Here is a 24,834-nt window from a genome sequence, read left to right as displayed (position 1 = left end):
TGGCAGTACTCACCATAACGGACCAGACAGTATAAATTCCAAGTGGAGTAGAATAACATTGCTTCATTAGAGGCCTCACTAATGATGTTACCCAACATGGTGACAAAATGTCTGAATGAGAACAAGCCAGCTCAGCGAGCAAGTCAACAACTTCAGGCTTTGGGGAGTCAGGAGGTGAATTATACCCTGCAGTATTCCTAGCTTCTGACCTGCTCCTGCAACCACTGTATTTAAGTGGCCAGGCCAATTCAGTTTCTGGTCAATGGTAAGGCTCCAAGATGATGATAGTTGGGGATTCAGTGGTGGTGATGTAATTGAACATCAAGGGGCAGTGGTTAGATTGTCTCCTATTGGAGATAGTCATTGCCTGGCATTTGTGTGGTGCAAAAATTACATGCAGTTGTCATCCCAGTCTTGGATATTGTCCAGGTCTTGTTGCATTTGAACATGGACAGCTTCTGTATTTGAGAATATACCAATGGTGTTGAACTTTGTGCAATCATTGGCAAACATCTCTCTATTTCTGACCTTCTGATGGAAGGAAGGTTTTAGAATAGGAGAGTGATCCTCTTTTGTTTCTTGATTAAGGTCCTGGGGTTCAGTCAAATTAATGGCTACCCATTGAGATTCTCTCTCACTACAGTGGAATTTATCCCCGACTGTAGGCTTTGTGGCTCAGGTGGTCACTTGCTTCTCTCCCATTGCTTGGTGGGTTCTCTTTCAGCTTCTGCCTTTTTGTTCTGTTTCTGCCTTAAGTTGGGGATGAAACTCTCATTTTGTGGCTGATGACATGACCTTCAGAATCTTAAAAACATCCAATCAGTGCGTCATCAAAAAAACCTCTGGGTCCACTGGTGCCAGACTTTCCTGACTTCCAATCAATATCTTCAATCTCCAGTGTCACCTTCTTCATCTCATGGCTTATTGAAGGTAATGGGTTCAACAACAAACAAATCATCTCCCTTAGAGACATACTGGACTATCTGAAGCACACTGACTGCAGCACTCCTCAATGCAGTGGAGGACATAGCACCTTTCCAGACCCTTCTGTCACAGAGTTAGCTGGGAGTGAACCCGTATTGGTAAAGCTCAAAGAGGTCGCCAGAGCTAAGAGCCCAGAAAGCAATGGCCTTCTACCACTTCATCAAAAATGGGAACTCACACAAACGAAGGACTAGGGTAGGCCACTCGGCCCTTCGAGCCTGCTTCCCCCCAACCCCGTCCAATAAGATTACAGCTGATCTGATATTTACCTCAATTCTACATTCCTGCATACACCTTGATAATCTTTCAACCCCACCCCTGGCCATACAGAATCTATCTACATAAAAATCGAAAGAAATGCGGATTCTGGGAATTGGAATCAAGAAATTGCTGGAAATGTTCAGCAGGCATGTGGAGAGAAATCAGAGTTAATGTTTCGGGTCCAGTGACTCTTGCTCAGAACAAGAATCTACTTACCTCGACTTTAAAAAGTAGTGAATGATTCTGCACCTGCTGCCTCTTGAGGAAAGGAATTCCAAAGATTCAAAACCCTCTGAGAGAGAAAAACATGTTTCCTCATCTCTTAAATGGGCATCCCTTACTTATATCCTCAGAGCCTTGGTTCTGGATTCTCCCCACGAAAGATAACATCTTTTTGATTCCCATCCAGTCATGTCTCCTCAACTGTGTCATTTTCATGGTGTTTTATGGTTCTATTAGAATGGAAGAGTTGTGCCTCAAGACTTGAATGTTGTAAGAAAAGGGCATTGCCAGTAGGAAGTGACTAAGGTATTTCCTTGTTAATTATTGCGGGCGCAATCCCCAGCAGGTTGAAGACTTTGGTGTTGCAGATCCCTCCATAGACCCTGTGCTGATTGAGAGCTGGTAGATCAACAGTGAAAATAACATCATTGCTTCAAGAGATTCAGGAAAAGTATCACAAACAGCAGCCAGCTCCTTTTATAAAGCTCGTTGCAACCTTTGATCCCATCAGTCGAGATGGATTGGTCTGCTACGGAAAATGGGACTCGTGGGCTTTGGTGCTCCTTCCCACAAGAACATCCATAGTTCCAGTTGGCTACAATGGAGCAACATCAGATGCTTTGGAGACCAGCAGTGAAGCTCGTAGGCCTGCTGCATCCTAGTGCTATCTTTCTTTAGCACTTTCTTCCCCATTGTGTACTCTTTGGACGCCCAAAAGTGAGACTGTCTACCCATACGATAGCAAGCTGCTTAGGAAGACCAAACCTAAAGGCTCTACCTTCTACCATCATTGACAGCCTGGCACTCAAGGTCATCAGCAGATTCACTCATCTCAACAATTACAGAACAACCAGCCCCTTGATGCCAAAATCAGCAACACCCTGGGGGTTACCAGTGGCCAGGAACTGAACCAGGCCAGTCATATAAATATAGCGGCTACAAGAGCATTTGTTTTCACTCAGCTCCCAACTATGTAGAGAAAATTAACTCTTCCTCTACCAATCCTGTCCCCTCGGTGAATGGTTTCTAGAAAGCTGCTGAAATGTCAGTCGGGACTTGCGCTTTCTCGATTACCTCTCACTGACATCGTCAGCCTTCTAATTCATCCTGGCATGAGTGCTATGAGTTTATTGCAATGGAAAATACTCTGTTTTCATGTGACTTGTTCAGTTTTTTTAGTACTAATTCGTATAGATTGAACCATCGAGTTCAACATTAAATACTGGGACTTTTGCTCTTAGGCACTCACTGCCACCATGTTACATATTCTGACTCAGTATGCTGGGGGTTCATTGAGTGTAATTCTCTGTATTGTGGCTGGAGGACTGTTGCAACTGTTACACCATTTCTCAGCCCATGAGTCCAATTGTGAATGTGGCACCCCAGGATATTTATTCGCATAACAATTAGTTTCTAGCTCACTAGAAATAATCTAACACTTGTAAAACCTCCATATTACAAGCAAACAGCCATCCTAACAGAAATCTCCTGGCTAAAAGCTGAAGGAGCCCAGAATTGTGAGAAATACCATCAAAATGTTTTCAGGGCTTACAGGGTTAACACCCAGATGGGACCGATTCCACAGTAACAAAGCCAAGTATTTTCTTTCTCTCTCTCTCTCTCTCTCTCTCTCTCTCTCTCACTCCCTCAGATACTGAAGAATTTCTGCAACTCTCTGGAGGACTGGACTTTGTAAGTCGGCAGGACAAGCATTTCCGACTACCCCAGAATACAAGCATTATTGCTATGGCAACGGGCCCAACATTCCAGATACCAGCAGTTGTTGGTAGTCTGGCCTCCCTTAGCAACCAGGGAAATATTGTGCTGGAGGATCAGAGTCTATATATAGACATGCGTAAACCATTTGACAATTTATTATGCTTTTTCTTTGCCATTTGCAACGCTCTGTCTCTAATCTAGCTGCAATCTTTCTTCATCCCTGGCAAGGAATTATTGGGAGGCCCATTGAGTTTATGGATGGGTGTGGGGGTGGTGTAGAGATTTTCTGCACACACTCTCAGCCTTGACTGGAAATGTCCTGGTCAAACCATTAGACCCTTTGGGCTAATCACTGGGGAGGGAGGGGGTGTAAGTGAAAGGTTTTATGTCGAACTGTTATTAAATAGGATGCTCTTTGGATAGTCAGTCCAGACTCAGTGGGCCGAACAACCTCTTCCAAACTGTAGTGGTTCCATGAATCTAAATAAGAATCTAAGTCACCAAAAACTTAGAGTCAACAGCACAGAAACTGACCCTTCAGTCCAACCAGTCCATGCCGAACATGTTCCCAAAATTAACTAGTCCCACATGCCTGCATTTAGCCCAAAGGCCTCCAAACATTTCTAGTTCATGAACTTATCTAAAAGTATTTTAACCATTGTAGTTGTACCCACATCCACCACTTCCCCTCGAAGATCATTCCAAACATGAACCACTCTCTGTGGTTTTTAAATCTTCCTCCTCTCACCTTAAAAATATGCCCCCTAGACATGAAATCCCCCGCCCGAGGGAAAAGACAGCTGCCATTCCTGTTATCTTTACCCCACATGATTTTATAAATTGTTATAGGGTCACCCCTCAATCTCCTATGCTCCTGTGAAAAAAGTCCCAGCTTCTCCAGCCTCTCCACATAACTCAAACCCTCTATTCCTAGCAACATCTTGGCAAATCTGCTCTAAACCTTCTCCTGCTGAATAGTATTATTATTAAGCACTAGGATTCCTTTGAGCACAGGAGCTTCTTTGTCCCAAACATGGAGACAATCCCAGCAGCTGCCTCTGCCACGTGCCTCCCTTCCACTAGGCCATCCAGACAAACCCCCTCTAATGCTTTTCCTTGCCCGAGCCCTGAACTCACTCCTTCCTTCCAGTACCTTATCTCTCTCCACTCATGCTGCTTCAGAGTTCGTCTTGCCCATGAGAACCGCTTCCTGTTTCCTTGATCCCTCAACTGCTGACCCTCGACCTTCCCTTTCTGGTCACCGAGTTCCCTCTCTCCTCTGTCCCATCCTAATCTCCCAGCTTCTAAAGTCGGGACTGGCAACAAACGCTGGCTTTGTTGGTGATATTTACATTGCATGAAAGAACAAAGAACAAAAAATGGCAAACATCTTTGTCCTCTTCCTTCCCAACCTGGCTGCAGCCTTGGACATAGTGCCCGCCTCCAACATCTTCCAACCGCTCTCCACTGTCATCTAACTGGTCTCACCAGGTTCCATTCTTATCCGTCTCCACATAACTAGAAATAAGTCACTGTCTTAAAAAATACTCAATGAGGTCCCCTCCACCACCTTTTGGTGCACAGAGACTCAAAGGAGGAAAGATGTCACCTCATCTCTGTCATAAAACCATGCCATGCAGTCATACACAGCATGGAAACAGACACTTCGGTCCAACCAGTTCATGGCGACTAAGTTCCCCAAACTAAACTGGTCCCATTTACCTGCGTTTAATCCATATCTAGCTAAACCATTCCTAATCAAAATGTCTCTTAAATGTTGTGACTGTACCTGCACGTACCGCTTCCTCTGGCAGTTCATTCCACATACAAACCACCCTCTGAGTGAAAAAATTGCCCCACAGGTGCCTTTTAAATCTTTCTCCTCCCATTTTAAGCCTATACCTCTTAGTTTTGACCTCCCCTCCCCTTGCAAAAAGAACTTTGCTGTTCCCCCTATTAGTGTCCCCCATTATTTTATAAACCTCTTTAAGGTCATCCCTCAACCTCGTACGCTCCAGTGAAAAAGTCCCAGACTCTATTTATAACTCAAACCAAAACATATCCACATTAGGCTGCAAATATTCATTACTAATGGAATAAAAAGGCTACACAAAGAAAACAATACACAGACATACTACTGTTAGGAAGATCTCAACATAAACGTCACTAGACGTCTACCTGTTTTTCAATACCATCTGGTAAAGATTCAACTCCAGAAAAATTACAAACCTCTCTCACTCTCTGCTTCTACTTAACTGACTCCTTCCTTCCAATTTCTCTCCCAGAATGTGGAGACAATTTGATTATTCCTTTCAGAGTCTGTTGTCATTAATTCAAATGAGAGACAGCCTAAACTTTTTCAGTTACAATAACTTGCAGATTTCTATCCAAACTCCCCTGTCTTAGAAGGTTCACAAACAAGGCATTTCTGTTTGAGTTAAACACCAGAATTTGTGGTAGCTGGGAATATGAAACAAAACCAGAAATCACTGGAGAAACTCAGCTGTTGATGGAGAAAAAGCAGTGTTAACATTTTGATCTAGAGACCCTTCTTCAAAACCCTCAATTCTGTTGGCTTCATTAAACTACAAACTCTAAAATTTGCTGCTGAAATTCTAGCATTCACAGAAATGAGCAGAAAAAAACTTGCTGTACTGAAAATAAAGATATTGGCCTCAAATGTACCATCAACTCAACAGTTTGCCTACTTTTCTATTGACACCACAGGGGGCTGGCTGGCACATGCTTTCTGTGAGATGCTGGCTTTTGGTCAAGGCTCCACAATGACTTTTTGAGGTTGGTTGGCTGGCCAAGCTGGTTTCTTATTTTGCAGACGTTTCATCACCATGCTTGGTAACGTCCTCAGTGCAGCCTCCGATGAAGCAACTGTGTGTTTTCCTGCCTGATTTTTAAACTCTGGGGCCTGTTGAGATGGATTGTCTCACATAGAACATAGAACATAGAAAAGTACAGCACAGTACAGGCCCTTCAGCCCACGATATTGTGCCGTGGAATAATCCTAATCCAAAAGTAAAATAGCCTAACCTACATTCCCCTCAATTCACTGCTGTCCATGTGCATGTTCAGCAGCCGCTTAAATGTCACCAATGACTCTGCTTCCACGACTTCCACTGGCAAAGTATTCCATGCGCTCACAACTCTCTGGGTGAAGAATATCCCTCTGACGTCTCCTCTGCACCTTCCTCCTAACACCTTAAAACTATGACCCCTTGTGGCAGTCAATCCTACCCTGGGGAAAGGTCTCTGGCTATCGACTCTATCCATGCCTCTCATCACCTTGTACACCTCGATCAGGTCACCTCTCTTCCTCCTTCCCTCCAGGGAGAAAAGTCCGAGCTCAAAACTCGGTTTCTGGCTTTCCTTCGTAGTGGAAAGTATATGGGGTTGAGCTCAATGTGTTTATTAATAGCATGCTTCGTGGACTGCCATGCTTCCAGGAATTCTCATGCTTGTCTCTGCCTAGCCTGTCCTAGGGTCTTGGTGTTGTCCCAGTCGAATTCATGGTTCTCCTTGTCTATGTGGATTGAGACGAGTGAGTAATGGTTGTGTCTTTTTGTAGCCAGTTGTTCATGTACTCTTGTTGTTAGTTTCCTTCCTGTTTGTCTGATATAGTTTTTCTCGCAGTCTTTACAGGGGATTTTGTAGATGACATTGGTCCTGTTCATGGCAGGGCATGGGTCCTTGGTTCCGGTGAGCAGTTGTCGTAGGGTTGACGTAGGCTTGTGTGTCATTCTGATGCCCAGCGGTTTTAGGAGTCTTGTTGTGAGTTCTGGAGCGTTTCTGATATAGGGTAGTGTGATGAGTGTGTCGGGGCATGTAATATCTTTCTGATGCTGTTCGTGTAGGCATCTTCTGACCCAATTCTTTCCATTATCCTTGAAAACCTGTAAGAGGTATTCTTCTTCCGCTTGGAGTAGTTCCATGTTGCTGCAGTGTGTTGTTGCCCTTTTAAATAGTGTTCATATGCAGCTTCGTTTGTGTGTGCTGGGTTGGTTACCATTGAAGTTCAGTACCTGGTCTGTGTGTATGGCTTTTCAGTGTACTTTCGTTTGCAGTTCCCCATTTATCTTGCACTCTACGATGCCGTCCAGGAATAGGAGCTATTTGTTCTTCTCCTCCTCTGTGGTGAATTTTATTCCAGTGAGGTTGTTGTTTATAAATTTGCGTGTCTCCTCTAATTTGGTACATTTAATGATGACAAACATGTCATCTACGTAGCACAGTTTAGCTTGGATTTGTAGAAGGGCAGTACATTCTAGTCTTTGCATCACTGCTTCTGCTGTGAGTCCGGATATAGGTGATCCCATGGGTATCCCGTTGATTTGCTCGCATGTTTGGCCATTCAAGGTGAAGTGGGTGGTGAGGCATAGGTTCAGTAGTTTGAGCATGTTGTCTGTGGAGATGGTTTCACTGGGGTCGTGCTCTTGTGCCATTAGTGTTGTCATTGTTTCCCTTGCTAGTGATATGTCTATTGATGTAAATAGGGCAGTGACATCGAGCGATATCATGATCTCTTCGTCCTTTATCTTTATGTATCTGGAGTTGAGGAATTCATGGGCTGAGTGGATGGAGTGAGATGATTTGTTGAGTAGGTGCCTGAGTCTTTTTTGCAGTTCTTTGGCTAATCTGTGCGATGGAGCGCCCGATAGGGAGACTATGGGTTTGAGGGGGATTTCTGGCTTGTCCACTTTAGAGAGGCCGTAGAATCGGGGTGTGTTGGTTCCTCCAGGTTTCATTCTTAGGGAGCTCAAACAGTTCATCCACTTCACCAACACCTTCCACCCCAACCTTCAGTTCACCTGGGCCATCTCCAGCACATCCCTCACCTTCCTGGACCTCTCAGTCTCCATCTCAGGCAACCAGCTTGTAACTGATGTCCATTTCAAGCCCACCGACTCCCACAGCTACCTAGAATACACCTCCTCCCACCCACCCTCCTGCAAAAATTCCATCCCCTATTCCCAATTCCTCCGCCTCCGCCGCATCTGCTCCCACGATAAGACATTCCACTCCCGCACATCCCAGATGTCCAAGTTCTTTAAGGACCGCAACTTTCCCCCCACAGTGATCGAGAACGCCCTTGACCACGTCTCCCGTATTTCCCGCAACACATCCCTCACACCCCGCCCCCGCCACAACCGCCCCAAGAGGATCCCCCTCGTTCTCACACACCACCCTACCAACCTCCGGATACAACGCATTATCCTCCGACACTTCCGCCATTTACAATCCGACCCCACCGCCCAAGACATTTTTCCATCCCCTCCTCTGTCTGCTTTCCGGAGAGACCACTCTCTCCGTGACTCCCTTGTTCGCTCCACACTGCCCTCCAACCCCACCACACCCGGCACCTTCCCCTGCAACCGCAGGAAATGCTACACTTGTCCCTACACCTCCTCCCTCACCCCCATCCCAGGCCCCAAGATGACACTCCACATTAAGCAGAGGTTCACCTGCACATCTGCCAATGTGGTATACTGCATCCACTGTACCCGGTACGGCTTCCTCTACATTGGGGAAACCAAGCGGAGGCTTGGGGACCGCTTTGCAGAACACCTCCACTCAGTTCGCAACAAACAACTGCACCTCCCAGTCGCAAACCATTTCCACTCCTCCTCCCATTCTCTAGATGACATGTCCATCATGGGCCTCCTGCACTGCCACAATGATGCCACCCGAAGGTTGCAGGAACAGCAACTCATATTCCGCCTGGGAACCCTGCAGCCATATGGTATCAATGTGGACTTCACCAGTTTCAAAATCTCCCCTTCCCCTACTGCATCCCTAAACCAGCCCAGTTCATCCCCTCCCCCCACTGCACCACACAACCAGCCCAGCTCTTCCCCCCGACCCACTGCATCCCAAAACCAGTCCAACCTGTCTCTGCCTCCCTAACCGGTTCTTCCTCTCACCCATCCCTTCCTCCCACCCCAAGCCGCACCCCCAGCTACCTACTAACCTCATCCCACCTCCTTGACCTGTCCGTCTTCCCTGGACTGACCTATCCCCTCCCTACCTCCCCACCTACACTCTCTCCACCTATCCTCTTTACTCTCCATCTTCGGTCCGCCTCCCCCTCTCTCCCTATTTATTCCAGTTCCCTCTCCCCATCCCCCTCTCTGATGAAGGGTCTAGGCCCGAAACGTCAGCTTTTGTGCTCCTGAGATGCTGCTTGGCCTGCTGTGTTCATCCAGCCTCACATTTTATTATCTTGGAATTCTCCAGCATCTGCAGTTCCCATTATCTCTTTCATTCTTAGGAAGTCTGTTTTATTGATCTGTCCGGCTTGTTTAAGTCTTTGTAGCATGTAGAGGATTTCGTTGCCCAGATGCGGTGTCGGGTCTGTCTGTACTGGTCGGTATGTGGCCTCATCAGCAAGCAGTGCTTGTGCCTTGGAGATGTCATCCCTTTTATTCATTATCACTGTCATGCGCCCTTTGTCTGCAGGTAGTATAGTGATGTTCTTGTCCTTCTTTAACCCATCCAGGGCCTGTCTTTCCCGTGTGTTGAGGATGTTGAGTTCAGTCCTTCTGGTTAGTGTCGGGATTACTGTCTGTCTTATAGTTTGTTGTACTTCTTTGTTGATTTTGTTGGTCTCGAGTGTGGCTTCCAGAGTGGCTAGGAATTCTGTTTTGTTGGCATCCCTGTAGTGGTAGTTCAGTCCTCGGGTGAGAACAGCTTGTTCCATGTCTGTCAGTTTCCTGTTGGAGAGGTTTCTTATCCATGTGTCTGTTCTGTTGTTGTTTTTGTGGTTAAGTGTAGCTAGCTTGTCTTGCAGGGTCTGCCTTTTCTTGGTTCATGTGGTCTGTCGGCTGAAGTTAATGACTCGTTCCATGTCAAGAAACTAACAACAAGAGCACACGAACACCAACTGGCTACAAAAAGACACAACGAATACTCACTCATCTCAATCCACTTGGACAAGGAGAGCCACCACTTTGACTGGGACAACACCATGATCCTGGGCCACGCTAGGCAGAGACAGGCACAAGAATCCCTGGAAGCACGGCACTGCACGAAGCATGCTATTAATAAACACATTGAACTTGACCCCATATACATTCCAGTACGAAGGAAAACCAGAAGTGAGGCAGTCCATCTCAACGGACTCCAGAATTTAAAAACTACGCGGGAAAACGCTTCATCGGAGCACTGATGATGCACTGATGATGTTACCCAGCAATGGTAACGAAACGTCTGCAAAACAAGAAACCAGCTCAACGAGTCAACCAACCTCAACACCCACAAATCAAGCTACAAATGTACTCCAAAACCTTAATGACTTGTTGCCCCTTTCAAAATAAAAGAAGCAATCATAATAGACTCCACATTTATCTGCCTCCCTTTGTAAAATAGGATGACTAAAAATTATTATATATTGCACAGGTTTCACTGGTGAAAAAGAATCGTAGTGATTGGCTGACTAACCAGGTTGATGACATCACCAGAGTTCAATGCTCAGAATCTTTCAAGTTAGAAATAAATGTGGACCACTCGGTCCAGCTTTGCTGCCACCTGTAAATATGGGTCCATAAATGTTGCATTACATTTAACTGGAAGAATTCTTACCTCCTCACATACGTTATTTCTGAACACTCGTTCCACCATGAGGCTCTGACGTTGATTCTCAAGATCTACTCTCAAGAGATTCTCTTCATCATAGCAGCCAGGAAACTTCCAGCTTAAAAAGGTATTTTCCTTAGTCCTGGGCTCACTCCGCAAAAGGAAACATTCTTTCCACGTTCACCTTGTCAATGCCTTTCAGGATCTTGGCATACGTCCATTGAGATGCCCTTTAGACTTCTAAATTCCAGTGCCAACAGCCCAGTCTGTCCAACCCGTCCTCATGAGATAATCCACTCACACCAGGTGGTAAACTTTCTCCAACGTGTTTATATCCTTCCTTAAGTAAGGAGACCAAAGCTGTAGACAGTATTTAAGATGAGATCTCACCAATTCCCTGTAGAACTGAAGTATAACTCATAGGATCTCTAGTGTAGAAACAGCCCCTTTGGCCCAACAATTCCACACCGACACTCAGAGCATCCCACCCAGACCCATTCCCCTGTAACCCAACTAATGTACACATCCCTGAATATAACCAGCAATTTAGCACAGCCAATCCACCTAGCCTGCACATCCTCAGACTCTTGGAGGAAACCGGAGCACCCAGAGGAAACCCAAGCAGACACGGGGAGAATGTGCACACTCCACACAGACAGTTGCCTGAGGCTGGAATTGAACCTGGGTGCCTGGTGTTGTGAGGTAGCAGTGCTAACACTGAGGCACCATGCTGCCCCAAAACTTAAAAAATACTTAGTGAGGTTTCCTCCGGCACCTTTTGGTGCAGAAAGTCCCAAAGGAGGAAAGATGTTACCTCATCTCTGTCGTAAAACCGTGCCATAGAGTCACAGAGCACAGAAACAGACCCTTCAGTACAACCAGTTCATGGCGACTAAGTTCCCCAAACTAAACTAGTCCCATTTACCTGCATGTGGTCCATATCCCGTAACGCCATCACTTTTATGTTCAATTTCCCTTGTATAAAGGATAGCATCCAATTAGTCATCTTGATTACATGCTGTGCTAACTTCTAACTGTTTGTGATGATCTAAGACCTCACCTTAGCTCGAAATTCCACAGTCATTCACCACTTACGTAATACTCTGGTGTTGAAGTCTCCACAATGATGTCCTATTGAGCTGGTGACATGGCTGTGCACAGATATTGTAACTTTAAATGTAGAGGGAAGAGTACACAAAAGAAACAGAGAACACTGGATAAACCCAGGTGATCTGGCAGTATCTGTGGAGGGTTAGTGGGGGGAACAAATTTGATGGCAATGTGAAGGGTCTCCAGCCTGCAGATTATACAGCGAGCACATTGTGTCTTCTGGGAAGGCCCACTGGTATTAAGTGGCACCAGAGTGCCTTCGCCCAGGATCCAGGACCACAGACAGACGTTCCGCCGACCGAGAACTGCCCATCCAACCAGGGTCCAGCAAATCTTTTGAAAAGCAGTGCCACTGGGAGGGTAGTGACCGCTGCCAGAACTGCAACTACCTGAGATCCTAGGCTTGAAGGGAAGGCCTAGGACCAGAGGTAGGTCACATCTGGAAGTGTCTCATGGGACAAAGGTAACAGGGGAGTTCAGTCTGCAGTCAGTGCAGTGTTTTCAGGGGTCTCAGCAAGCCACGCCCATTATTGTTAGCCAGAGACCCTGAGCTGCATCAACAGATTTGATCATAAATCCTTCCAGTGTGGAAACAGGCCCTTCAGCCCAACAAGTCCACACTGACCCTCACAGCATCCCACCCAGACCCATCCCTGTATAACCAATCTAATCTACACACTCCAGAACACTATGGGCAATTTAGCATTGCCAATCCACTTAGCCTGCACATCTTTGGCCTATGGGCGGAAACCGGAGCACCCGGAGGAAACTCATGCTGACATGGGGAGAGTGTACAAACTCCACACAGATGGTTGCCCAAGGGTGGAATTGAACCCAGGTCCCTGGTGCCGTGAGGCAGCAGTGCTAACCACTGTGCCACCACATCGCCCCTTTTGCTCAGTGTGCGTTTTGCACAGCAAAATCCTGAGTGGGAGAGGGGAATTAAGTCGTTGGGCATTAGTTGCCTCTTAAGAGTATCAATTAGAGGCACAATAGGTGTCTCAGACGTTCTGGATCCATAAGAATTTCATCAAAGGCAAGAAAATTGTGTGCCATTCACACACCAACCTCCAGAAGACCAGAAGACGAAGGAGCAAAATTAAGCCATTCAGCCCAGCGAGTCTGCTCCATCATTCAATGAGAACACGAATCAGATAATCCTCAACTCCACTTTCCTGCCTTTTCCCCATAACCCTTAATTCCCTTCCTGATTCAAAATCTGTCTCTCTCAGCCTTGAATATACTGAATGACCCAGCCTGAACAACTTACTACAGTAAAGATTTCCATAGATTCGCTACCCACTGAGAGAAGAAATTCCTCCTTATCTCTGTTTTAAATGGCTGACTCTTTATTCTGAGATTATGCCCTCTGGTCCTAAACTCTCCCACAACTTGAAGTAAACTTTCTGCATCTATCCTATGGGCAGGGGAATGTCTAGGGATGTTGTTTACACGGACTTCCAGAAGGCATTTGATAAAGTCCCTCATAAGGGACTGTTAACCCAGATAGAAATCTATGGAATTGAAGGTAAATTACTGACATGCCTGGGAAATTGGTTGAGTTGCAGGCAACAGAAAACAGAAAAGTAAGGGTAACACGTAGGTACTGAAATTGGCAGAGTGTGACCAGTGGTGCACCGCAAGGATCTATCTTAGAGCCTCAATTATTCACATTATTTATTAACGACTTGGATAATAGCATAGAAAGTCTTATATCCAAACCTACTGGTGGCACAAAGTTAGGTGGCATTATTGACAATGTAGGCAATAGCATAAAGTTGCAGAGGAATATTGATAGACTAAGTGGCAAACTGTGGCAGATGGAGTTCAATGTAAGCGAGTATGAGGTTATGCATTTTGGACCGAAAAAAGATAGATCAAGGTACTTTCTAGATGATTTGAAGTTAAATGCAGTTGATGCCCAAAGAGACCTGGGGTTGGGGTAGGTAAGGGGGGGGGGGGGGGGGCAGGGGTGGTGTTGTGGTTCAGGTACGTAGGTCTTTAAAAATGTCACAAACTGATGCAAAAAGTAATCAAGAAGGCCATTGGAATGCTGGCCTTTAACTTAAATGGACTAGAGTAGGAGATGCAGACGTTATGCTGCAGTTATACAAAACATTGGTTAGACCCCACTTAGAGTACTGCAAGCAGATCTGGGCACCATGCCTTAGGAAGGATACACTGGACTTGGAGGGAATACAATGTAGATTCACAAAATGATGCCTGGGCTTCCGTGGTTAAGCTATGAGGAGGGATATACAAATTCAGCCTGTTTTCTCTATAATTTGAAAGATTAAGGGGTAGTCTGATTGAAGTCTTCAAGTTATTAAGAGGAAAAGACAGGTTAGACAAAGATAAACTATTTCCACTGGTTGGGGATTCTCGAACTAGGGTCATAGTGTACAACTTAGGGTCAGACCATTCAGGAGGGATGTTAGGAAATACTTCTACCGTAAAGGGTGTAGAGGTTTGGAACTGTGTTCCACAAATGGCAGTGAATGCTGGATCAGTTGTTAATTTTAAATCTGAGTTAGATACATTTTTGTGAAGCTAAGGTTTTAAGGGATATGAGCCAGAGGCAGGTATATGGAGGTAGGCCACAGATCAACCATGATCTCATTGAATGGTGGAACAGGCTCAAGAGGCTGAATGGCCTACTCTTGCTCCTATGTATTCCAGCTGTGTCTGCTCATGATGATGTATTGTTTTGGCAAAACATATTCCATTTGCCTTCCCTATTACAAGTTGGACTTGAATGTTTTTATTTTGTGATTCAGTGGCAGTCTCCCAAATCCTTCAGTGTTGCAGGTTTTTGCAGTCTTTCTCCATTAGCTAATATTCAGCTCCTCTGTTCTTCCTGCCAAAGTGTGTCATCTCACATTATATTCCACCTGAGATAACAAGGTGTAGAGCTGGATGAACACTGCGGGCCAAACAGCATCATAGAACAGGAAAGCTGATGCTTCAGGTCTGGATCCTTCTTCGGAAATGGAGGAGGAGAAGGGAGATTCTGAAATAAATAGAGAGGGGGGGGGGGAGGCAGGTGGAAGATGGATAAAGGAGGAAAATAGGTGAAGAGGAGACGGGCAGGACAAGGAGGTGGGGATGGAGCCAGTAAATATGAGTGTAGGTGGGGAGTTAGGGTGGGGGTTGGTCAGTCCAGGGAGGACAGACAGGTTAAGGACATGGAGATGAGGCTGGTAGGTAGGGGGTGGGGGTGGGGCTTGAGGTCAGAGGAGGGGATAGGTGGGAGAAATGATGGAAAGTTTAGGGAGGCAGCGATGAGTTGGGCTGGTTTTGGGATGTGGTGGGGGGCAGGGAGATTTTGAAGCTTGTCAAGTCCATATTGATAGCATTGGGCTGCAGGGTTCCCAAGCGAAATATGAGATGCTGTTCCTGCAACCTTTAGGTGGCATCATTATTGCACTGCAGGAGGCCCAGGATGGACATGTCGTCTAAGGAGTGGGAGGGGGGAGTTGAAGTGGTTCGTGACTGGGCGGTGCAGTTGTTTGTCGTGAACCGAGTGTAGGCGTTCCACAAAGCGGACCCCAAGCCTGCCCACCTGTCAAGTTTTTAACCCACTTGCTCAACCCATCCATATCCGTCTACAGACTCTCCCCAACACTTGTGTTCCCACCTGTTCTTGTGTCATCAACAAATGAGGTGATGGGACATTCACTTACATCATCCAAGTCGTTAATGTATGTTGTAAATAATTGTGGCTCCAGTACTGATCCCAGTGGCACATTGCTAGTTACACCCAGGTTGCAATGCTGAATCTCACGCCTGATTAATTGCCCTCTCTGCTTCCAAACAACACTGCGATATCAGTCGGGGGTTGGCAGCGGGGGGGGGGGGGGGGGGGGGGGGGGCGGGGCGCGGGGGGTGTGGTGGGTTTACCTATAAGATTCCATTCAAACTTCAGGCTGGTTTTAAAATCGGAAACATGCTGGTTTCTTTCTCCTTGATGCTGGCAGACCCGCTGTGTATTTTCACTGCCTTTTCCTTAGATTTTGTTTTCCAAGAATTTCTCCAGTTTGCTCTCTGTCCTGTTGGTTTTCACCTGAGAGTGTTCTATCCTTTTCTGAACTCAACATAAATTGAAGGCTTGAATAAACACTTCGCCTCAACAGGGGGAGTTCATTTCAGCTTGCAGACTGCAGCCAGGGTTCTTGTATCTCTGACCTCTGCACAGCCACTGTGGTATGGGACGTGCACATGTGTTAGGGGGGCATGGGGGCATCAGATGAGGAGTGGACTGGGGACATTCTTTAGTTGAGTGTGCCTCAGTCACATTGTCCAACCAAGTCACTGACACTGGGAGGACACTGTTTCTACGTTTAGAGATGGCACACAGGTAGGCAGAAGTTCAGGTCGCATTGAACGAGCAGAGAGGCTGCCGCAGCACTTGGAAAGGCTCGGAGAGTGGGCAAAGAAGTGACTGATAGAATACAATGAGGAAAGCGTGAGGTTGTTCACTTTGGTAGGAAGAGTAGAGACATTGACTGTTTTCTCAATGGGGAAAGGCTTCACAAATCTGAAGCACAAAGGGATTTGGGACTCCCAGTTCAGGATTCTTTTCAGACTCACATGTAGGTTTAGTTGGCAACTGGGAAGGCAAATGCTATGTTAGTATTCATTGGAGAGCAGAGATGCACTGCAGAGGCTGTATTAGGCTTCGGTCAAACTTCACTTTGAATATTGTGAGCAGCTTGGTGGCCCTATGTCTAAGGAAAGCTGTGGTGTTGGAACGGGTCCAGTGGAGGTTTACAAGAATGATGCTGGGAATAAAGGGCCTATTGTACGAGGAGTGGTTGAGGACTCTAGGTATGTACTCAATGGAGTTTAAAAGGATGGAAGGGGGAAATGCATTGAAACCTATAGAATACTGAGAAGTCTGGATAGGAGAACACATGAAGAAGATGTTTCCATTGGGCAGGGAGACTAGGACTTGAGGGAACAGGCGCAGAGTGATGGGATGACCCTTTAGAGCTGAGATGAGGAGGAATTTCTTCAGCCAAAAGGTGGTGAATCTGTGGAACTCATTGCCACAGAGGGCTGTAAATGCCAAGTTTTTGAGTGCTTTTAAGACAGAGATAGATAGGTAAGGGGATCAAAAGGTCGGGGGGCAAGCAGGGAAATGGAGCTAAAAAACATACCAGCCGTGATCGAATGGCAGAGCGGACTTGATGGGCTGAACGTCCTAATCCTGCTCCTTTGTCTGATGGTCTGATGGGGTGCTTGGCCTATTTGCTTCCCAGCTGACAGGACACGGTCTCAACGACTGACCCTGTAGTGTTCCTTGGCTACAAGATTCACACTCCAAGAATATGATTCATTCAGAGAATGGGTGTGGGGAGTAGGTGGCTGGGGCCGGGGAGAGATGGGGCTGGTGAAGATTAAAAGAAGCCATGTACCAGCTGACCCTCTCTCATTCATATTCTGACAGTCAGCAGTCTCTGGGACAGATACTGGGGCTGGACTTGCTTACCCTTTGACCCTTATTCCAGCTGGGTCTCAGAGAGGCAAAAGGCAAACCCGGTTTTCTTCCGACACATCGTGCCCCCTCGCAATAAGCAGCTCACCCCACTTTCGGATAGAATCATCGATTTTATAACAGAAATAAGTCACTCCACCCACTCTATTGTTATCTTAATTCACAATAAATCCTGCTCCCCTCTCTGTCTGACACTCTTGATTGTAGCAATGTATCAATTTTAAAATTACCACCCTCATTTTCAAGTTCGCCAATTACCTTCCATTCCTCTGGAATCTCCTGCAGCTTCATGGACCTTCAAGATACCTGTGCTCCTCCAGTTCTGCTCTCTTCGGCACTTCCCGTTATGATTGTTCTACATTGGCGGCTGAGCCTTCAGGAGCCTGGGCCCCAAGCTCCCGGAATTCCCTCGCTCAACTTCTCCGCTCCAAGCTCACTCTCCTTCCCTAAGATACACTTTAAAACTCACCTTCTTGCCTTCAAGCTTCCGGTCCCTTCACTTAATATTGCCACAGCTTTTTGGTAAAATATGTTGCTTGATGATAATCCTGTGAAGCACATAACACTATGTTAATACAAACTGCACAGTGTCACAGGATCATAGAGCTGTACAGCACGGAAACAGATCCTTCGGACCAACTCGCCCATGCTGGCCAGACGTCCTAAATTCATATAGTCTCATTTGTCAGCATTTGGCCCATATCCCTCCAAACTCTTCCTATTCATATACCCATCCAGATGCCTTTTAAATGTTGTAATTGTACCAACCTCCGCCTTTTCTTCTGGCAGCTCATTCCATACACGCACCACCCTCTACATGAAAAAGTTGCCTCTTAGGTCCTTTTTATATCTCTTCCCTCTCACCTTAAACCTGTGCCCTCTAGATTTAGACTCCCCAAGCCTGGGGAAAAAACCTTGGACTATTCACGCTATCCATGCCTCTCATGATTTTATAAACTTCTATAAAGTCACCCTTCAGCCTTCAACACTGCAGGGAAAGTAGCCCCAGCCTATAAAGCCTCTCCTTACAGCTCAAACCCTCCAAACCTTGCAACATCCTCATAAATCTTTTCTGTGCCCTTTCAAGTTTCACAATATCTTTCCTATGGCAGAGAGACCAGAACTGAATGCTGTATTCCAAAAGTAGCCTAACCAATGTCCTGCACTTGACACCCCAACACCCATACTCAGTGCACTGACCAATAAAGGCAAATGTACCAATCCCTTCTTCACGACTCGATAAACAAAAGTTGTTGCTGTTCCATCTTTGACCGAGCCTCTTCTTCAGCCCAATTGCTGTCATTTTTGAGCCTTTGTTTGTTTTTCAAAAACATGTTTTAAAACATCTCCTGGTTTTAAAAGGTTATGTTGGATCTGATGTCTCACACTCTTTCTAGATGATTTCCACCAAAACATGACCTTGGGTACCAGAGATAGCGAGTCTGAGATGGTTGTGGAAAACTGAACCAGCTGGGTGGGGGGTCCTTTCCCTGGACAAGGGAGGGCTTGGGGCTGATCCTGACAGCCCTCTAAAAACTCTGAAAGGGCTAAGTGGAATAGATACATCATCAGGAAATCCGAGGGAGCCAGGGAATTCCCCTTACAACGCTCCAAGGACACCGCTGGTAATGAAGATTGATGGTCAGATTGTAGACAGAGTGGGCGCAGACGGATCTACCTGAGGATGCTGGTGGACACCTCCACAGTCTTAACAATAAACGCCACCCACAGAGTCACCAGCACACTGGATGGACCATTCAGCCCATAAATTAATGCCAGTGCTCTTTAGATTCATAGTCATAGCGTCGTACAGTACAGAAACAGACCCTTCGATCCAATTAGTCCATGCCGCCCATAATCCTAAACTAATCAGTCAGTTCTATTTCCTCTGTTTTCATTCCTCTGCCTCACTTAGCTTACTTCTCTCAAATGACCATCCAACATTCTTCTGAAATCATTCATCACCTCTGCTTCCACTCAAATTACACAACAAAATGCTTACTTTAATCAGAGAATGAACATGTGGAACACAGTCAGAGATTGTAAGAACTGCTGATGTTGGAGTCAGAGATAACACAGTGGAGCTGGAGGAACACAGCAGGCCAGGCAGCATCAGAAAAGTAGGAAAGTTGAAAAATAACCCATTTTCTGAAGAAGGGTCCCGACCCGAAACGTCAACATTCCTGCTCCTCTGATGCTGCCTGCCTGCTGCGTTCCTCCAACTCCACACTGTGTTATCTTATATATGTGGAACTCAGTGCTGTGCAGGAAGGATTTGGCAAATAGCATTGATACAGCTGGATGAACACAAAAGGCAGAAAGCTAGGAATACTACAGCAGTGTGTACTATCTACAAGATGCACTGCAGAAATTCACCGACAATCCTTAGACAGCACCTTCCAAACCCACAACCACTTCCATTAGAAGCACAAGAGCAGCAGATACACCCCCTGCAAGTTCCCCTCCAAGTCACTCACCATCCTATTTGGAAATTTACCACTGTTCCTTCACTGTCGCTGGGTTACAATACTTGAATTCTCTTCCTAAGGGCATCAAGGGTCTACCTATAGCACACGGATTGCAACGGTTCAAGAAGGCACCTCACCACCACCTTCTCAAGGGGCAACTAGGGACGGACAACAAATATTGACCCAGCCAGTGACATCGATATCCCACGTGTGAATAAAAAAAATCAAACGACGCATTGTTAAAGTTTATATGAAGCACTGGAATCGCTGGGTGAATGGCCTGTTTGACTACTGTAAATTCTGTAGGGCTGATGTCAAAGGGGTGCTGATTTATTTTACACTGTTTTACAAAGCTCAGACTAGTGCACTGTATTATTGATTAGATTCCCTACAGTGTGGAATCGGGCCCTTTGGATATTAACTGTAGTCCACCATGAATCATCCCACCCCTCCCCCCCCCCCCCCCCCCCCCCCAACAACCCACACACCCCTGAACACCATGGTCAATTTAGCATGGCCTATCCACCTAACCTGCACGTCTTTGGACAGTGGGAGGAAACCGGAGCACCCGGAGGAAACCCACGCAGATGCGGGGAGGATGTGCAAACTCCACACAGACAGTCGCCCAAGGCGGGAATCGAACCCGGGTCCCTAGCGCTGTGAGGCTGCAGTGCTAACCACTGAGCCACCGTGCTGCCGTGTAACCTCTCCCTTTGTTCTTTGGTTGATTATTTTAAATTCATACCCTGTGGTTAAATACTCATCCATTTGGAATCTCTCTGGATTAAAGAACACACAAGAACTCAGTTTTGTTAGAAGCAATACAGGAGTCACCCCTGTTTAACATGTCTGGACTTGCCCCTGACTGTCAGCATAGTACAGCTCTAGACAGCCACTCCTATTTAGTCTCCTACTGACATGCTAAACTCATAATGTTAATTCCGAATAAAGGCTGCTGATTCCAAACACAGGCTGTTGACAGCATGTGCTACTTGAACCCATCTAAGTGCTTCTCTAACGCCATCCAGTCCACCGCAAGTTAGTTTGTTCGTAAACTGCTGGGCGTGAATATATTTTATTCTCTCTGGATTTTGACATCGCCGACAAAGCTAGCTAGCATCCTCAGAGGAGGGCATAAAGTTTCAATTACTGTTTTGAACCGAGACAGTTAGGTCCTGGGTATGTTTGACTGCTCATTTAGAGCGTTGACTGTACAGTCCCGTGCTGACTGTAACATGGATATTAACTGTAGTCTTGCACTGACTGTGACATGGACTGCACCATTCCAACAAGACCATTATGTCAGACTCACAGTAAGAAGCACAGAAAATAGAACCAGCCATTCTGCCCTCTGAGATTGTTCCACAATTCAATACGATCATGACTGATCACCCAACTCTGTGCCCTTGTTCCTGCTTTCTCCCCATGTCTTTTGATCCCACTAATGCCATGTGCTATATCTGACTCCTTTTTGAAGACTGACTATGTTTTGGACCCAGTCAACCCAGTGCGGAGCTGGAGGAACACAGCAGATCAGGCAGTATCAGAGGAGCAGGAGAGTCGATATTTCGGGTCGGGGCCCTTCATCAGGACTGAGGAGGGGAGAGTGGGCTGGGAAATAAATAAAGGGAGGAGGGGTGGGGCTAGGAGAAGGTAGGTGGGATGGCAATAGGTGAATGCAGGAGGTAAGGGGTAGTGGAGATTGGTTATTTACTAGGATGTTGCCTGGTATGGAGGGAAGGTCTTACGAGGAAAGGCTGAGGGACTGAATTGAAACATATTAAATAATCAGAGGGTTAGATAGGGTGGATAGGGAGAGCCTTTTTCCTAGGATGGTGACGGCGAGCACGAGGGGGCACAGATTTAAATTGAGGGGTGAAAGATATAGGACAGATGTCCTATGTGATTGGTCTGTTTGTCTACTGTAAATTGTGTAGGGGTGACGTCAAAGGGCTGCTGATTTATTTCAGATAACAAAGTGTGGAGCTGGATGAACACAGCAGGCCAAGCAGCATCTTAGGAGCACAAAAGCTGACGTTTCGGGCCTAGACCATGATGAAGGGTCTAGGCCCGAAACGTCAGCTTTTGTGCTCCTAAGATGCTGCTTGGCCTGCTGTGTTCTTCCAGCTCCACACTTTGTTATCTCAGATTCTCCAGCATCTGCAGTTCCCATTATCTCTGATCGCTGATTTATTTTACACTGTTTTACAAAGCTCAGACTAGCCCAATGTATTATTAAACTTGTAACCTCTCCCCTTTTTTTTAGTTGATTATTTTAAATTCATACCCTGTGGTTAAATACTCATCCATTTGGAATCTCTTCGGATAGTGGTTTAATCTAAAGGTCATCACACCTCAGGGGAGGGGTGAGGTTGTAAAGATGGGACCTTCATGGTAAGCTCAGCCGATGTGGGAATGGAACCCACACTGTAGGTGTCACTCTACCTTAGATACTGACCATCCAGCCAACTCCCAATAACTACTATACTTGCTAAAACAGACCAAAACAGCCATAGTGCTCCAAAGACTGTAAGCTCAGTCTTGCGCTAATAGTAACGTGGACATTAACAGTTTAATCCTGGATTGTAGCATGGACAATAACGTAGTCTAACACTGACTGTAGTCTCGCACTAACTGTGACATGGACTATAATACAGCCTAACACTGACTGTAACCTCCTACTGACTGTAATAGGGCCATATAGTGACAATGGTTTCAATCTGTAGAATGCCTGCATGTGATCCCCCATCTGCCCATGTACACTCACTGCCTGACAGCACAATCAGTGAACAAGTTGGGACATGCCCACTGCTCTTTGCATTGCTTGGTGCCTTACATTATCTAATGTCATCGTGGGAAAGCTTGCTGTGGAAGCTGGAGTTATATTTGAAGATACCAGCTGCTTGCTACTCCCTCCCTGGAGATTGCCAGAGTCAGAGATTAATCTCCAGGGCATTGCTCCTTCAGAAAGAAACAAGGAGAGAAATTAGAGATAATAGGAACTGCAGATGCTGGAGAATCTGATATAACAAGGTATGGAGATGGATCAACACAGCTGGCCAAGCAGCATCTTAGGAGCAAGAAAGCTGACGTTTTGGGCGTAGACCAAGTGTCGAGGCCCGAAACGTCAGCTTTCCTGCTCTTAAGATGCTGCTTGGCCTGCTGTGTTCAAGGAGAGAAATTATGATGGTTTTCACAAAATGATTTCCATTTCCTTCATTTGCTCTAAAAGTATTTGAAGTTAGGGAGTTGGGGGAACACATTGACTGACTGTCAAACTCCTTAGTTAGCACCTTCCAAACTCATGACTTCTAAGGCAGGAGAGGGGTGGGGAGAACAAAGGTCATATACATTGGGAACACCATCATCTGCAAATTCTCCACCAAGGCACTCAACATCTGGACTTGGAATGTCACTGCTCCTTCACTCAAAATCCTGGAACTCCATTCCTAAGGGCATTCCTAGGGTATATAGACTGCAGTGTTTCAAGAAGGCAGCTCAGCACCACCATCTCAAGGGGCAACTAGGGAAGGGCAAGAAGTGCTGGCCCAGCCAGCGACGCACACATTCCCTGAACAAATACAAGATCTTGAGGGGCCTCAACAGAGTGGATGTGGAAAGGATGTTTCCTTTTGTGGGAGAGTTTAGAAACAGGGAGGTCATCTTTTAAAAACTGTGATCTGCCCCTTCAAAACAGAGACTGGGTGAGGATCAATGGTCGGCACAACATTGTGGGCTGAAGGGCCTGTTCTGTGCTGTACTGTTCTATGTTCTATGTTCTATGAAACTTCATTTTCTCAGTAGGTTTCTAGAACTCTCTTCCTGAAAAGGTGGGCAAGTTTTAAAGGTATTTGTGTTCAGCGAGGAGTGTCAGGGGTAGGCAGGAATGTGGGTTTGAAATTACAAACGGTTCAGCAACATTTTATTCAGTGAAGGTACAGGCTCGATGGGCCAAATGACCTCTTTCTACTCTTAATGCATATCCTCAGATATTTTAAAAAAGACATATCCAATCATCAAGCATGGAGCAAGTTTTGTTTTCGATTGAATGGGGAAGGTGAGTCTTGGTGAGGGAGTCCGGTCAGATAGTGTGGTATGCGATGACGTCTTCAGAGATACATTCAATCAGGGCGGCAAATCTCCAAACCATTTTGAAAAGAGATTACCAGACGCAACATTTCAGAGATCACAATTCCAGTCCGTGCGCAGACTATGCTCCCCCTCACACCACCAAACCCCAGGCAGACATTTGCACTCAGACCCCTCGAATAATCCAGTGGCCCAATAAACCAGTGGAACCATGATTCAAGTGACACAGATCCTGGCATTCACCAGCTCCTGATAAATCCCTCCTTGGATGTTTCTTTCAATGGTAATTTAGCAGGTAGGCACTTCTGCCTCTAAGGTGTTAGGTTATGGTCACATCTTAAGGAGGGAGCGCTGCACTGTTTTAGGTCTGCTGGCCTTCAAATGAGACACCATACCCACCCCTCTCAGGTGAATACGAAAGAATCCCAACCTCACCCGCGGCAACATCTCAGAAAAACACAGATACGTTCTCAGACTTTCCACTCAATTATCACGGCAGATTATCCAGGCATTCCCACGCTCGTGCTGGTTGGAACATGCTCTGCATCGATTGACAGCTATGTTCGCTGCATCACCATTGCGATTGTTCTAACTTTCTCTTTAACCAGGCGTGGAGGTGTTGTGGGATAATGTGGGCAAGCTGAGGTTTGGAGATCAGGGACCAAGGGCCAGGGTCAAAGGTTAAGGAGCAAGGTTGGCCACTTTGACATTGCCATTTTCAGATTGGACCAACCTAGATTTTGGGTAGAGATAATGGGAACTGCAGATGCTGGAGAATCCAAGATAACAAAGTGTGAAGCTGAATGAACACAGCAGGCCAAGCAGCATCTTAGGAGCATAAAAGCTGATGTTTCAGGCCTAGACCCTTCATCAGAGAGGGGGATGGGGAGAGGATTCTGA

The 24,834-nt window shown here is 46.1% G+C and overlaps 1 long non-coding RNA gene across 1 annotated transcript in view; it reads right to left on the bottom strand.

Annotated features, from left to right (window-relative positions):
- Positions 1-17,919, bottom strand: part of LOC132209917 (uncharacterized) — a 56,312-nt gene extending 38,393 nt beyond the window's left edge. Inside the window, exons 1-3 of the long non-coding RNA XR_009446093.1 lie at positions 17,636-17,919; positions 11,696-11,745; positions 10,777-11,110 (exon numbers count right to left, since the gene is read on the bottom strand). This is a non-coding gene — a long non-coding RNA (uncharacterized LOC132209917). The remainder of the gene's footprint in view (positions 1-10,776; positions 11,111-11,695; positions 11,746-17,635) is intronic.
- Between the last annotated feature and the right edge of the window lie 6,915 nt (positions 17,920-24,834).

This window comes from Stegostoma tigrinum, chromosome 8 (genome assembly GCF_030684315.1).
Source record: "Stegostoma tigrinum isolate sSteTig4 chromosome 8, sSteTig4.hap1, whole genome shotgun sequence".
In the NCBI taxonomy this organism is placed as follows: Eukaryota; Metazoa; Chordata; class Chondrichthyes; order Orectolobiformes; family Stegostomatidae; genus Stegostoma; species Stegostoma tigrinum.
The sequence above is the reverse complement of the archived record's forward strand: the minus strand, read 5'-3'. Positions and strand labels throughout refer to the sequence as shown.